The following is a 14,795-nucleotide window of genomic DNA, read 5'->3' as shown; positions in this document are numbered from 1 at the left end:
CTATTCAAGTAAATCATAACAACGTAATAAAGGTCATGGAAATCGGTTTTCAAAGCAGGTTGTCGGATATGGAAGAAAAACATGATGAGGAGCTAAAGGTCATGAAAATTAATCACTCCAATCATATAGCCACCATCAAAAGAAAAATGTGCTCAAGAGATGGAAGCTATGATGTCCAATATACAAAATCATTTGATTTCCATTAAAGCAGATAATGAAAAAGTAATAAAAGATATGGAAGATGGTCAAATATGTCTTCAGAATAAGTTGTTAACCAAGGAGGAAAAGCATGCCAGAGAAATTCACGCTATGAAGGATGAACATTCTAAATAGATGGATGCCATGAGACTCCTGAAAATATCACTGAGAAATATTTAGAATACGAGGCAAGTAATGGAAAAGATATAGGTACATGAATTTTACAATAAATCTTTGACAAATCACAAGCCTCCAAGTCTGCCAAAGCAATTCTCATCTCATTGCAAGAAGGTCACTTGCCCCATTCAAGACAAGTCAGCTAGAAGTGCCATGATTGAAAAGAAAAATTGGAAAGACCACGCCTATGTGCCTCCATTGACATAATATATCTAGGATAAAATTGGGCATACCTCCAATTTTTCATCCGAGCAGTTTCACGATCAAGAGAGAAAATCTAAGTTGGTCTCATCATTGACATCACAGCCCACCAAGAAGAAAAGAAAAATGCAGAAAAGAAGGAAGACGTTTGATGTGTATGATGGCCAAGAGCAGCTTGATATTCGGACAAGTCAAAGTCTTATCATTTTCATAATTCAGCATGGCACATATGAGAAACAAACCACAGACTTGCCAGAGTGTCAGTAAATGCTCAGTATGCACTATGTTGAAAACATCTGATGCCATGGGGCCTCTTTTGTATAGTATCTCTAACCCTACTCCCTTTTATTTCATGTCATTAGATCATTTTATTTTACGCATTATGTTATATCTCTTATATTTCATTTTGTTAGAGTAGATTTTTCTATTCCAGCAAGTTTATTATGTATGCATGATGATTTTGGTTTTGAATGGATATCTATTTGATGGAATTTTGTTTTCTTGGATGCAAGATTTCGAGGTTCTCGCGTTACTTCAATGAAGCAACATGTCCCCACATGGAACCATATGTTGCAGACATTTTGTCAAAGTTCCAAGGAAGCAGAAGTGCAAAATTTTTTCAACAAGATCGGGTCATCTATCAGCAGTCTACATGTCATTATAAACCCATTTTGCAAGGCATGTAATGTAAATGATCCTAGTAAGACCTTGAGTATATGTAACAACCTAGGTAAGCCTATAATTTTGATGACAAATTTCATCCTAAGAGGTTTTTTAACCTCGTTGATTACTTGTGTTTCTAGACAAGGCTAATCAGAAGAAGTTTTTTTCCATCCAACTTAAACCCCAAAGCTAGGGTGAAATTTATTGTTGGAATCTTGGGTGAGTCCTAGTGTTTTTAGTCGAGTTTGATGTAAAAGTGATTTGGGAGTAATTTAAGTTTGTTGGCTTAATTATTTTATTATGAATCACTTGGTCTACTAGATCATATTTTATTGCAGATGGGTTATGTGTCTTGAGGGTCTCAGCCAAATGTGTATTCCCCTTTTGAGAATTGTAAATGTAAAATCTTTTGTAGTAGAGGGAGAAAAGATAATTAAATCCCCTCGTGTGTAAATTAATTAATTTTTCGAGCAAAATAAAATTAAATCCTATGCCAGAAAATTAATTAATAGTCAAAATTAAATTGTCTTAGGAAAAATAATTCTCCAAGTGGAAAAATTTGTGGGTCTTAAAGGAATCAATCTTTAAAGGTCCTCCACCAAAGGAATATTGTATATTTCAAAAAACTTCGGAATTAAAGTTAAAGTCCTTGGACCTTTGTGGTTAAGTTAAAGTCAATTTTTTTAGGAAATTAGATCAAAATAATTAATTTTGAGCTAATAAAAATAGAATTAAATAATAAATTCGAAAATTCCTCAAAAATAAAAAAACAAGGGCCAATTTTACAAGACCTTGAAGTGTTTATCAACCGCCAAGATTATTTTGACAAGGATAAAAAAAACTAACTGTTATTTTTCTACTTGGATGATAAATCTATAAATTAGAGAGTCATTTGAGTCTCTAACATCTTGATCTCTGGCTAGAAAATTGTTGTTGAAACATATTTGTAACTATTGTCCCACTGGAAACTATTTTTTCTATCATAATAAAGACTTTGGGATGCAATTCAAGGTGTTCTTGCTTATTGATTTGTGGTATATGTTGACTACGAGGATTTATATGTTGTGTTGAATATTGGTAAGATTTGTTTTTTCATCAGATGGAGATAAAATCATACTATCGATAGTTTTGGGCCAATCTTAGGTGGTTTGGTTCCCCATGTGATCTAACAGTTTTTTTTTTTAGATAAATACATAGTGCTTGTAGGTACTTCAGTCCTTGGTCTCCAAGTTCACAAACTCGGGTAGGAACCATTGTTGCTTGGATTCAAAATATTTATATGGTGGATTAAATCTTCGTCGAATCTATAGTATACATTGGGGTTTCTAAGGTATGTTTAGCCATTCATCAAAGGAAAAAACTCTAGAAAGATATTTTTCTCAAATTTTCAAAATGTTTAAAACCATTGTATATTTGTAGATCTTGTGAATAATTTTGTAAATATAATTTGTAAATTATTTTTTCTAACTTGGGTTTTCGGGTTTTAAAGTATTTTGTATATATTTGGGGTTTGGTTGTTGCATTTTCCATTTTTGCAGATTGGATCAAGGGATCAAGTTGAAAAAGAGCTAGAACTAGGTCCTTGAGGGTACGATCTAGTCTCTTGAAATTTTTTGCAAGGCTATTCACTGAAGATTTTGTAACAAAATTCAGATTCGGAAAGGAAAAAAAAAATTGAGATAAGGGTTTTCATTTTCAGGCCTCCTAAGATCAGATCCAGCCTCCCCAAGGCCACCGTCAACCTCTTGACCCCCTACATCACCATTGCTTCCCCTCTGCGTCATTTTTTTGGGCCTCTTATGGCCAACGTTAGCCTTCTAGGGCTTCAACCCTCCCCTGTGGACCCAGCGTCAAGGTTTTAGGGCCAATTTTGGTTTGATCGTGAGGTCTAGAGACCTCAACCCCCCTCTGCAACTCCATTTTCCAAGATGTGGCCTTTGTGGGACCCACGACACCCCTTTTAGGGCTTTTTCCTCATCTGTCCAACCTTGGATCCTTCTCCTCCTCTGGCGTTCAGCCTCTAAGCCTCAATGTTAGCCTTTTTGAGCCTTCTCTCTCCTCCTTAGCCCCTAATCTACCCTCCTAAGTCTCTCTTCCCTCAACATTAACCTTCCTTGGCCTAAGATTGGCTCTTCTTGGCCATTTTATGCCCTAGTTTTCCCTCAGCCCTAATTTGAAAGTTTTGTATTGATTTTTTGGTGCTTTTACAATTTTTTGAGCTCCAAAAGTTTGATTTTCAGGTGGCTTTTTCATCAAAAAAAATGGGCCACTTGGGAAAGTGCATCTATAAGGTTTTAGGCCTAGGATTTGACCTCTAAACCCTAGTTTTATCTCTTTTTTATTACAGCAATTAAATCAACAACAATTAAGGCCTAAAAGCATATGCTACATAGTCAAAATTGTTTAAAATTGTAAAATTTTCATTTTTATGAATTTTGGCCACTTGGGCACCCTAGATATAGCATAGATCTATTTTTATGCTTGTTGGAATTTACTGCATACCTGAAAATTTCAGATCTAAAATTTCTTAAGTATACACTTTAAAAGGTTCAAAAACATAAAATTTTCAGTTACAGTGAAATTTTCCTATTTTTTTGGTTGTTCTAGGCATTGATTGAAGCTTCATTAGCTTGTTGGTATGTCATTCACGTACCACTGAAATAAATATATCATATTTGGTATATCTCTGAAAATACATCTTAAAGGGGCTAGCACATCTGATTTTTCAAGTTTGTCAAGTTATTTGGTGGTCGGGTTAATTTTTGTGACATTGGGCAAACATAAGCATTGTTAAATTGATATTTGTTTACTGTTGTAATAAACTGTTTAATGTTGTCATAAAAGTCACTTGTTACTCATAAAAATCATCAGAACATAAAGTTCCTAAGTATCTCCATATTTTGTTACTTGTTCGTAACATTAATATTGTGAAAGTGGAGCCTAACATTGTGAGTTTATGTTAAAAAAAATTTACACTTCACATTTAATAAGCTCACTCACCTAAAAGCACTTGAATCATAAATTGTCGTGGCGATAAATCTCTTGATCATATTGGTATCTTGTTGATATGATTAAATTTCTCTTAATAATTTCCATTGAAGTAATAAGATCATTCTTAATCTTGTTTTGGGCATCTAAGTTTCCATTGGTTATATAGTGATATTTAACTCATCTTAAGTATTGAATATTGTTGAATATTGGCGTCTTATAATTTTGTGGTTAATTTTTAAGTAATCTAACATACTACAAAATATCTTGTGAAGTTTGCACTTGTATCTTTCAGAATTTATCTTGTGAAGATTGTTATCTCAATATTATTAAAAGTACACTAGCTTTAAGAGTATTCACATATGTACATTAAGTAATCTAAGTAACACAAACAATATTAATTCAAGATAATTTCACTCATCATCTTGCATAAGCATTCTAGGATCTATCCCGTGTTAAAACTTACCTCATATCATAAGCTGGGTTGATAGATATTTAGGGCATCCTTCTCACCTAGCTTGATGGGTTTGACAAGTCTTCGGTGGTTAACACGATGACCTTGCAGTCGTTAGAGCCACAGTCTCTACAGCGCCGTAGGTATCTGGTGATAGGAGCACAACAAAAGGTATCGTTAATCAGACCCTAGTCTACTTCCTATCAGCCTCCTTCCCACAACCTACCTTGGAGCCCAGCTTTAAAATAGTTAAGGGAAGGACACACTTAGACTAGACATATAATTAAAATAAACCAAGGTCATTGCATCTCACATAAGTCCTACTTGCACATCATACAAGTTAGTTAATAATTCAAGCAGCGGGTGTCCATCTGGTTACTTGGCATTAATTAACCATAAGCAAGAAGTGTGACTCTAGTAAGGCATTAGTCTCATATTTAAAATCTAATCTAATCATTAATCTTGCTAAATTTAACCAAGTAACTAGGCCACTCGTGTCTCCCAAACAAGTTGGTTTCCAACTTGTTTTCCTTCACCTCATTTCATAAGGACTACCCCGCATAGCTTGTTGTTGGGAGACAGCTAAAATGGAGTGGGTGGGGATCAAAGTGACAACCCCTATCCTGAGTGGTTGTCACAGTGCCTGTACAATCAGGGCGACAACAAAATTGACTGAGAACATTCACTGCAAAACATATGTCTGGTTGAGAATTCATCAAGTAAATCAGTGAGCCAATCAATTGACTATACCTGGAAGGATCCACTAGGCTCGATTCAAAACCCTTTAGCCTTTTCAAGTGTGATCATGGGGGTTGTCATAGATTTTCAATCCATCATGTCAAACCTCTTTAGCATCTCGATCACATACTTTCCTTGACCTGGATAAATCTCATCAAGTCCCTGCCAAACTTCCAGTCCCAAATAGTAGTGCATCATCCCTAGATCATTCAGTCAAATTCTGTTGCTAGTTACTTCTCGTATTTTTGGATTCGACCTTCCAAAAATGTCATGAGAAGATCATCCACATATAGAATAATGATTACAGTCTCATTCTTCACAATCTTGATATAGAGATTCAGATCAGGAGAACACTCTGTGAATCCTAATCTTCGTAGGTATGCATCCGTCCTTGCATACCATGCCCTTGGTGCTTGCTTAAGGCTATATAATTCCTTCTTTAACCTGCAAACACAAGTCTCTCTATGCTTGACTTCAAATCCCAAGGGTTTCTCCATATATATTTCTTCATCAATTGTACCATTCAAGAATACAGTCTTAACATCCATTTGATGAATGTTCCATCCCATCGATGATGCCAAAGAGACCAATGAACGTATAGTTGTATACATTGTAGGAGCAAATGTATCTTCATAATTGATGACTTCTTGTTGAGAAAAGCCCCTAGCCACAAATCTTGCCTTATACTTATCAATACTTCCATCCACCGCATGTTTAATCTTATAGAGCCTAGGTACGATTTCCCAAACTCCATTTTTCATTATCAATTAATACACTTCATTCATGGCATCCTTCCATTCTTGATTTTTGATAGCCTCTTCAAAGGTGGATGGCTCAGCTTCTATCAACTTTGCCATGTATGTTGCATATCCAGAGTATCTATTGGACATCTTACTTTCCCTGAATGCGACCTAAGATGATCTGTCTCCTTCTACATCTAGTAGGGTAGATTTCAACCAATTATGGCTTTTTCTAGTTTCGGGGATGGCCATTGGTTGTACTGGTTCACTAGGACCTTCATTTTCATGATTTGGTTCTTCTTCCTCCCATGTGCCTTCCTCTTCAAATAAAGGAAGTTCTTCATCATCAAAGTCCATCGGGAGATCTTTTGATTTCTTGAATGCAATACTTTCATCAAATATCACATCTCGACTAACTTTTATTCGGTGTCCTTAATTTATGTATATCCTATATGCCTTTGAAGTATTAGTGTAGCCAACCAATGTTCCTTTCATGCATAAAGGATCCAATTTCTTTCTCTTGTCTTTCGGTATATGAATATAAACTAGACAACCAAAAATTTGGAGATGGCCCACCCTTTGTTTCTTCCCATTGAATGCTTCTTCGGGAGTCATGTTATCTAGTGAACTGTGGGGACTTCGATGTTGAATGTATACAACAGTCTTAGTTGCTTTACCCGACAGAAATTATGGCAAGTCTTGATCATGTAGCATGGATTTTACACTTTCTTCAATGGATCGATTCTTTTGTTCGAGATTTTATGGGACTATCCGCTCCCTCTTAATCCCAACCTCCTTACAAAAATCTATGAGTTCTTTTGAAGTATATTCTCCTCAATTGTTAGATCTTAAGATATTTATCCTTCTTTCTATAAGGTTCTCTACCTGAGCGTTGAATTCTTGAAATTTTTTGAATACTTCATCCTTGAATTTCATCAAATAAACCTAAGTTTTCCTTGAATGGTCATCAATGAATGTTACATAATATAGATGACCTCCAAGAGACTTTGGATTTATGGGACCACATACATCCGGAATGAATGAGATATAGAATTTCTTTTGACCTTCAAGCACTGCTTCCAAATGGTCTCTTGGTGTTTTTTCCCAATGCACATCCCTTTCATACTTCTTCATGATCTTCCTTGAGTTCAGGGATGCCATTTACTATTATGTTTAGAGTTGGTAAGATTTTGTAGTGAAGATGACCAAATCTTCTATGCCAAAGTTCACATGGGCTCACTCCAATGTGAACCAAGATATCAGTGAGGGGAGTTATCAATCTGTAAAGTCTGCCTTCACGAATTCCAATCATCCTGGCATCTTCTATGCTTGAGTTTTTATCCCATACTACCACCTTTCCATCTATGAAAGCAATTTTATCACCCTTACCTTCTAGACGTGAAATAGAAAGTAAATTCGTGTGCAAACCTAGAATAAATAAGATATTGTTGAGATGAATGTTTCCTTCATTCTCCACCTCTAGTGAGGTTGATCCAATTCCTCTCACAGGGTAGCTCTTGTTGTCACCAAGCTCTATAGAGTAAGAGGACTTTCCTTTTGACAATGTTTTTAGTTGCTTGTGTTGACCAGTCATATGTCTTGATGCTCCACTATTGATTACCCAAATATTCTCGTCTTGAAATGTGCCAGTAAGTGCTGAGAATAGTCCTTCGTCCTTTGTAGATGCCTTGGTCACTTCCTTCTTAGGAGAAAATAAGAGATCCCATACTTCTTTGATGCCCTTCTTAAGATGACTTGCCACCATTGTACACTTATTTAGGAACTTCTTCAATGTAGAGGAGATCTTCATTATGCCCTTAGCCAACCTTAGCTCTGATACCATGTTGAGAAATCTATAGGGCAATAGTTAGGATAATTTCTCTTTACTTGATAACTACTTGTGATATCTTTTTACTTTTTCTTACTTATTAGCTTCTTCTCTTATTATTATGTTTATTCTTATCATCAAACAACTACCAAAACAAGAACAATAGTAGTCCATACGAACATAGGATATAGCTTGCAACACAGGGCCAAAACCTCTCCACCTGAGAGGAAAACATGTAAGTCTCTTCTCTTCTTATATATTCTTCAATTGACGAATTCCAAGACCTCTAGACCAGGACCAATACCCTTCTAAGACCAAGTATAGCCTCCTTAGTGATGTGTTTCTTTTTTTCGGCCTCTACTACAAGTCTGAAATTTTCAGCCCTCCCAGCAGTAGCAACTTCCACACGTGTGAGATTATTTAGGGCTTCCAAGACTTCTTCATAAATTCGCTTGATTTTATCCTTCCGTTAGGGCTTGAGGATGACCTAATTCAACCTTCTTCCTGCTCCTTTTCCACGTTCGATCCTAAAGCAGCAAAAACCTAACCCAGCAATAGAAACCCTAACTTCCTTTCTTTGCATATGTGAAGAGAGAGAGAGAAAATAGCCCAAACACTTGATCCTTGTCCTTGTCCTTCTTCACTAGCCTCTTTCTTCTTCTCCTTCGCTTGCTTGATGAGAGAATGAATTGTCTCTAGGAGGTCAATTTCCCTCCTATATATAGGCTTCCAAGGTGGACGAAGATCCTTAAAATAGGTCGACTTCTTAACTGGCAAACCGACTTGGTCTTGAAGAGTATTTTGACACTTTTAAATATAAAAATAATTCTTTTTATAGGTTACAATGTGCCAGATGGGGTCTTTAACATATGACAGTGACTCTTTTGACTTCTTAACTTAGGACAAAACCTAGAAACACTCAATGGATGCTTGACCTCTAAAATAAAAGACCTTTGAGCATGAAACCCATGCTCCAATAATAATAATAATAATAATTTTTCTTTTATTTTACAATATATAAGAATCACAAAGTACATTTCATATTATGAAAATCGAATCTAGTTACACATTTTTCAACAAGTGGAGAGTGTAATATCTCCGAACATGGCTACCATCTCTAATCTCTTCACTAGAATTAGAGTTGTGAGTGAAAGACAAACAATTATTACTTTATTTTTATTTTATGCTATAACAAGGAAAAATTTGAGATAATAATTTAAGATAACGATAAAGATAAAGTCTCATTCGACAAACATAAAGATATATTTCAAAGAATTTGATCAAAAAATTTATAATATAAAAAACAAAGATAAACACATTTAAAAGGAATAAAGATCTAAGTTACATATAGATTATATCAACGATCAAATCAAATCATAAAAACTTAGAAATATATAGTTAAAAGAACCTAACATTGAACTCTAGCTTACATTCCACCATCCAAGATCACCTTTGTTTAATGAGCTTTGATTCTATTTGGCATACAAGGATAAAAGAACCACTATGGAAATTAATTACTAGGTATTCAATATATCGTCTTCTAAAGATTCACAATATAATAGGTAGTATAAGGGTATTAAGGGTTATCCATGCCAAAAATTTATTTTTGGAGTTGTGGTTGGCAAATTTATATTAATAAAAAATAATATATATATATATATATATATATATATTATTTGAAAAATACTTACATTAAACTATTGAAATAATAAAAATAAAACAATCACATTGCGAATTAACTAATAGATATTCAATAAACTAATACGCAAAGATAAGTATCATCCTCACGATTGTATGCAGGGTATTTAGGTTCCAAACATTGTTGGAGTTGCAGTTAGCAAATTTATATTGATAAAAAGTAATATAGATTATTATATCTAAAGTATGCGGGGGTATTTAGGTTGCAAACATTTAAAATATTGATTTTTGGAGTTATAGTTAGCAAATTTATATGGATAATAAGTAATATGGATTATTATTAAATTAATTAATATGAATTATTTTAATTTTTTTAGTCCATTAATATTTTTTTGGTTAAAATTGTAAAATTGTAAAATAGGAATTTATTTTATGTTAGGAAGATTTTTCAACATATTTTTAAGGGCATAATTTAATTTATAGATTTTTGGTTAATTTTAATTAAAATCTAGCAGATTTTTTAAAACTTGAATTTAAATTGTTTAATCTGCATAATTCAACTGCTTTAGGGTTTTTACAAGGTGTTGAATATATTTATGCATTCAAAAATATATTTTAAACAACAAAAAATCTTGAAATTGTATTGCCGGATTTTGATAAATTCCGGTGAAAAGCATTATTTCGCCTATAAGTTAGACTGTGTCATTTTCAAGTGCTCCGGGGGTTTTCATGGTGCTGAAACCATACACGCAGTCAAAAACCCATTTTGAACAACAAAAAATTAAAATTTGGCCCAAAAAAATTTGCAAGATTCTAGCCAAAAACTCCAAAATGTAGTCACGAGATTCTAGCCAAAATGAGTCGTCATATTCTAACCAAAAACTACAAAATGTAACATATTTAAACAATACCAATACATTTCAGAAACATATAAAGACATACTTAAATTTACAAAACAATATATATATATATATATAAGTTCCCCAGCCTAGCGGATCCCATCTTAAATACTAACAAAACAAAAATTTAGTATAAGAAAAAACAATTCATAAAAATGAACATTAAATGCATCTAATAAATATTAGCATTGACTTTAGGTTTTCGACTTTTCTGTTTTTTCTCTTAATATTTCTTTCCAAAGATCAATTGGCAAAAATTATGGAGGTGTCCTGGCATTCACTTTTTGCAGAGTCCCATATCCCCATGAAATGGAAACGTCCCCCATTTCTATATAACATTCCCAACAAAATGTAAACACTCCCAATTTCTTGGGAAACATCCCCTTAAATCTCCCTAAGTTTCTTAAAAAGAGGACTCGAACACAATGAAACATTCCACATTGAGTTTCCCTATCCCAGAGGAACATATCCCTTTCTAAAACTGAAATCTAGTGAAAAATGCAAGAATATTGACCAATTCAAATGGCATTGGGCATTCTAAAATTACACACTATTATTGAGATTGAAAACACTAAACAGTGCAACTCAATATCGATGTTTTGCTTCATCCTCACTAATGATTGAACTTTGGCCATGGATAGTCGTGTTATAGTTTTGAATTCTTTCCATGGAGTAAAATTCACAGAATATATCCAAGATAAAATTGGGCATACCTCCAATTTTTTATCCGAGGAGTTTCACAATCAAGACAAAAAATCTAAGTTGGGCTCATTATTGACATCACAGCCCACCAAGAAGAAAAGAAAAAAGCAGAAAAGAAGGAAGAGGTTTGATGCGTTTGATGGCCGAGAGCAGCTTGATATCTGGACAAGCCAAAGTCTTAACATTTTCAGAATTCAACATGACACATCTGAGAAACAACCCACAGACTTGCCAGAGTGTCAACAAATGCTCAATATGCACTATGTTGAAAACATCTGATGCCATGGGGCCTCTTTTGTATAGTATCTCTAACCCTACTCCCTTTTATTTCATGTCATTAGATAATTTTATTTTACGTATTATGTTATATCTCTTGTATTTCATTTTGTTAGAGTAAATTTTTCTATTCCAGCAAGTTTATTATGTATGCATGATGATTTTGATTTTGAATGGATATCTATTTGATGGATTTTTGTTTTCTTGGATGCAATATTTCAGGGTTCTCACGTTACTTCAATGAAGCAACGTGTCCCCACATGGAGCCATATGTTGCACACATTTTGCCAAAGTTCCAAGGAAGCATAAGTGCCAAATTTTTCAACAAAATCAGGTCATCTATTAGCAGTCTACATGCATTGTAAACCCATTCTGCAGGGCATGTAATGTAAATGATCCTAGTAAGACCTTGAGTATACGTAACAACCCAGGTAAACCTATAATTTTGATGACAAATTTCATCCTAGGAGGTTTTTTAACCTCATTGATTACTTGTGTTTTTAGACACGACTAATCAGAAGAAGTTTTTTTCGATCCAACTTAAACCCCAAAGCTAAGGTGAAATTTATTGTCGGAATCTTGGGTGAGTCCTAGTGTTTTTAGTCGAGTTTGATGTAAAAGTGATTTGGGAATAATTTAAGTTGGTTGGCTTAATTATTTTATTACAAATCACTTGGTCTACTAGATCATATTTTTTCCAAGTCACCTGTTTGGAATGTAATTCAGGAGTCTGCAAAAACACCAACTTCCTCAGATCATATCTCTGCAAATATAGCGCGAAAAGCTCTAAAATTCAAACCTGAGGTCCAGTGCAATTTCGTCTCAAATGGGTTTTTTTTTAGCTTCTGAAACGTCGCAAAAAAAAAGTTATAGCGAAAATGCCACGATGACCTATTTGGAGTAGCGAAACCCTAGAATCCAATGCTCTGATACCAAATGTTATGAAACCAGCTCACAAAAAGATAGAAAAGATAGTTGAATGCCTTAGAATTCAGCCTCTTCGAGGGGGCAACCTCCTTTACATTACACAAATGAACAATTCTTGGATGATTCAAATGACAAAACCTCCTTTCTATATATAGGAGTCTAAGGAGTCACAATATAACCCAGCCAACCTAACAATAATAATATAAAGCCACAAAAATAACAATAGAGGAATTCTATGGGGTACAGTAATAACAATATGGGGACAATAGGGGCACAACAATATTAACAGGGGATACAACTACAATAGTATTGGGGTAATCACTAGTATTTTAGGGACCTAACATAAACCTATAATTTTGATGACAAATTTCATCCTAGGAGGTTTTTTAACCTCGTTGATTACTTGTGTTTTTAGACACGAATAATCAAAAGAAGTTTTTTTCCATCCAACTTAAACCCCAAAGCTAGGGTGAAATTTATTGTCGGAATCTTGGGCGAGTCCTAGTGTTTTTAGTCGAGTTTGATGTAAAAATGATTTGGGAATAATTTAAGTTGGTTGGCTTAATTATTTTATTACAAATCACTTGATCTGCTAGATCATATTTTGTCGCAGATGAATTATGTGTCTTGAGGGTCTAAGCCAAATGCGTATTCCCCCTTTGAGAGTTGTATTAAATCTTATGTATTAGAGAGTGGAAAGATAATTAAATCCCCTTATATGTAAATTAATTAATTTTTTGGGCAAAATAAAATTAAATCCTAAGCCAAAAAATTAATTAATAGTCAAAATTAAATTGTCTTAGGAAAATAATTCTCCAAGTGGAAAAAATTGTGGGTCCTAAAGGAATCAATTTTTAAAGGTCCTCCACCAAGGGAATATTGTATATTTCAAGAAAATTCTGAATCAAAGTTAAAGTCCTTGGACCTTGGCAATTAAGTTAAAGTCAATTTTTTTAGGAAATTAGATCAAAATAATTAATTATGAGCTAATAAAAATAGAATTAAATAATAAATTCGAAAATTACTCAAAAATAAAATAAAAAAATCAAGGGCCAACTTTACAAGATCTTGAAGTGTTCATCAACAACCAAGATTATTTTGACAAGGGTAAAAAAAAGTAGTTGTTATTTTTCTACTTGGAGGATAAATCTATAAATTAGAGTCATTTGAGTCTCTAACATCTTGATCTCTGGCTAGAAAATTGTTGTTGAAACATCTTTGTAACTATTGTCCCACTAGAAACTATTTTTTCTATCATAATAAAGACTTTGGGGTGCAATTCAAGGTGTTCTTGCTTATTGATTTGTGGTATATGTTGACTACATGCATTTTATGTTGTGTGGAATATTGGTAAGATTGTTTTTTCATTAGATGGAGATAAAACCATACTATCTATAGTTTTGGGCCAATCTTAGGTGGTTTGATTCCCCATGTGATCTAATAGATTATTTTTTAAGATAAATACAGTGTTTGCAAGTACTTCAGTCCTTGGCCTCCAAGTTCACAAACTTGGGCAGAAATCATTGTTGCTTGGATTCCAAATATTTATATGGTGGATTAAATCTTCGCTGAATCTATAGTATACATTGGGGTTTCTAAGGTATGTTTAGTCATTCATCAAAGGAAAAAACTCCAAGAAAAATATTTTTCTCAAATTTTCAAAATTTTTAAAACCATTGTATATTTGTAGATCTTGTGAATAATTTTGTAAATATAATTTGTAAATTATTTTTTCTCACTTGGGTTTTGGGGTTTTAAAGTATTTTGTATATATTTGGGATTTGGGTGTTGCATTTTCCATTTTTGTAGATTGGATCAAGGGATCAAGTTGAAGAAGAGTTAAATCTAGGTCCTTGAGGGTACGATCTAGTCTCTTGAAATTTTTTGCAAGGCTATTCACTGAAGATTTTGTAACAAAATTTAGATCTGGAAAGGAAAAAAAAAATCAAGATAAGGGTTTTCATTTTCAGGCCTCTTGGGACCAGATCCAGCCTCCCCCAGGCCACCGTCAGCCTCTTCGGCCCCTACGCCACCATTTTTTCCCTGTGCGTCATTTTTCTGGGCCTCTTAGGGCCAACGTCAGCCTTCTAGGGCTTTGACCCTCTCCTGTGGGCCCAACGTCAGGGTTTTAGGACCAATTTTGGTTTGGTCGTAAGGCCTAGAGACCTCAACCCCCCTCTGCGACCCTATTTTCCTAGGTTGTGGCCTTTTTGGGACCTGTGACATCCCTTTTAGGACTTTTTCCTCATCTGTCAAGCCTTGGAGCCTTCTCCCCCTCTAGTGTTCAATCTCTGAGCCTCAACGTTAGCCCCTTTTAATCTTCTCTCTCCTCCTTTTCCCCTAATATGCCCTCCTAAGCCTCTCTT

The sequence above is a fragment of the Pinus tabuliformis genome, chromosome 4_2 (genome assembly GCF_031772625.1).
Source record: "Pinus tabuliformis cultivar Carrire ecotype Pingquan chromosome 4_2, CPIR1, whole genome shotgun sequence".
Taxonomy (NCBI): domain Eukaryota; kingdom Viridiplantae; phylum Streptophyta; class Pinopsida; order Pinales; family Pinaceae; genus Pinus; species Pinus tabuliformis.
The sequence above is the reverse complement of the archived record's forward strand: the minus strand, read 5'-3'. Positions refer to the sequence as shown.